Genomic DNA, 2903 nt, shown 5'->3' with positions numbered 1-2903 from the left:
ATTAAAAATTTGTCATAAGGACAACCGCAGGATTTCACTGGGAGCGGGTGCTAATCTGAAAAATTGCACCCGCTTTCGGTGAAATCGCGGTAAAATTTCAGCCACAACCACGTCTCACAACCGTGAGATAGGTAGTTACAGTCTGTAAAGGAATCAATACGACGTTTCAGCAAAAGCCTCGTGCACCCTAAGAACACGGAGTGACCCAAGGACAACCGTCTTCTGCATTTTTCGCGCAAGTGTTGTAGCATATTGTTGACACGCAGGGATGCTTTTTAGGCCATTAGCAAGTAAAAGCTTGGCGAGGTGTCAAGCTTACACTTGCTAATGGCCCCTTATAAGTTCTCGATACCTGTCTTTCTTTTCATTCTCCTTGGCTATGATGTTTTTGTCAGCTGGTGGCGAAAATTCGATAACGAACATGGTTCGCTTCTCGAAGTCAAGAAGAACCATGTCAGGCCTCGAGTGAGCAACAGAAACAATTGTCGAGAATATAAAGTTCCAGTATATGCGGCACTTCCCATTCTCGATAATTGACTCAATTTCCCTAGGATTATTTAGAGGAGCGATATTAAGGTGAATGCCGTAGGAGTGACAGAGATGGTAATAAAGCACTCTTAGTGATGCATTGTGCCTTTGAATGTAGGTCGTTCCCGCGTGAGTTGGACAACTAGATAGTATGTGAGCTAAATGCTCGGGGTGTGCATGGTACGCCCTTCAGCTATCATCAGGAATGTCTTGGCTCAAAATGTGGCGACGGTATGTTAAGGTGGAAATGACATCGTCTTGGCATGCAAAAATGAAACCCTCTGTACCAGACTTCAATCCGGGCGATTTAAGGAAAGCAAATGTTACCTCACAAGACATTGACTGATCCTTCACATTTCTGTGGAAGATATCGTGCATCCTCTTATCGAGGAGCTGTTCACGAAAGTTTTTCTCTTGTGCTTTCTTAATAAGATTTGATAAGATTTGATGCATTTTGCTCAACCCTAATACTGAAGTCAAGTCCGAGTGTTTCAGCAGCCTCCTCCGCTGCTTTGTACAGAAATGTTCCTTTGCCCATTTCTTCGTGATTCCTGACCATTTTAGGAAGAGGGTCTCTTCCATTTGCAACTCTATGTGCTGTACCCAGAATAATCCTGTTGTGAAGACATTCAAGACTCAATATTCCGCGACCCCCTTGACGGCGTGAGATGTACAGTCGCGGAACGGAAGACTTAAGATGCACGCTTTTGTTCATGTGCATAACCTTTCTTGTCCCGTTATCAAGAGATCTGAGCTCGTTCTTCGTCCATGGAACCACTCCAAATGAATAGAGTAGTACGGGGACGGCAAGCATGTTCGTTGCAGATACTTTGTTCCTCGCCGACAGTTCGAAAGACCAAATCTGTCGGATGAGACGTTTTTATCTGCTTCGGAGAGTATCCTTTATAGATGTCACATCCTGAATGCGGCTCTGTGGCACGCTCAGGTATGTATAAGTCTCTCCAGCGCAAAGGTGTCGTATAGCGCTATTATCAACGAGCTCAGGATCTTCAGGGATGCCATTAATTCTTCCTCGCTTCAAATAAACCTTGACGCATTTGTCTAACCCAAATTCCATTCCAATTTCCTTAGTATATCGTTCGACAATCCCCAGAGCTAGATGCAGTTGCTCTCTGTTTTTAGCATAGATCTTAAGATCGTCCATGTAAAATACATGAGTGACCTTGCACTTTCGATCTGCAGGTTTGTCGCACAAGTACCCGTCGGAATGGCGCAGTGCTAGAGATAGTGGCAATAATGTAAGGCAAAAGAGGAGTGGGCTCATGGTGTCGCCCTGAAAGACACCTCTCTGAAACGTGACCTTGTTAGTTGTCACACGATTTTTTTCAAATGAGATAGTAAATCGGGTTTTCCAAAGCGGCATCAATCTCTCTACGCACCCAACCATTTGCGGATGAACCTTAAGGATTTCCAAACGACAGTTGATAAGTCTGTGGGATGTAGAATCGAAAGCTTTCCGATAATCAATCCAGGCCATCGATAGCTCATGCTGGTAGAATGCTGCATCTTTGCAGACACATCTATCGATGAGCAGGTTCTCCCGACATCCGGCAATGCCTTTCTTTGAGCCTTGTTGTTCATACATTTCTTGCCACACAGGTTCAATCCTATCATTTATGATAGCTGTATTAGGCCTGTAGTTCTTCAGGTCAGCTAAGTTGCCTATTTTCGGTAGGAGTATTGTGCACCATTCTACCAACCACTCTGAAATCGGCTCTTCCGACTTCAAATATGAGGTGAAAACACGGGCCAAATGCTGATGGGTTGAAGAAAACTTCTTCCACCAGAATGTTGTGATACAATCTGGTCCCGTTGCGGAATAGTTCTTCATCCCTCTTATTCCTTTTTTCATCTCCTCGGTAGTGATGGGTGGGCATTCTTTATCAGGTGTTATGAGGGCAACGCATAACTCCTTGAAGCTATTTTTATTTTCTGATTCTTCCTCCAGTCTATGCTGAACCTCGTAGACTTCTCTCCAAAATACTTCGCCCTCCTCTGGTTCGGGTGGGTGTTTGACAGTAACTGGAGGGTCTTGGAAGAGTCGAGATGGATCAGAGAGAAATTGTTGATTGTCTCTGACCCACCTCTCCTTCCGCTTTAGACTTCTCTTAGCGTCAGATAGTATCCGTATTCTCTCAACAATATGTTGCCTGATGGTCAACAGCTTTGACTTGTTAAGTGTGTGATAACGGGTCCGGAGTTCGCGCGCGAACTTTCGAACCTTAACGGTAAAATTCCTGCCAGATGTGATATAGTCAATCACACATTGAATGCGGGACGCGTACTGTCTTGCCTAGCCTATCTTTATGGCAAGTTGATGCATTCGTCTTTTGGTCTTATGATCAGCCGTTGGT

Source organism: Belonocnema kinseyi, chromosome 3 (assembly GCF_010883055.1).
Source record: "Belonocnema kinseyi isolate 2016_QV_RU_SX_M_011 chromosome 3, B_treatae_v1, whole genome shotgun sequence".
Lineage (NCBI taxonomy): Eukaryota > Metazoa > Arthropoda > Insecta > Hymenoptera > Cynipidae > Belonocnema > Belonocnema kinseyi.
Note: the sequence above shows the minus strand (reverse complement) of the source record.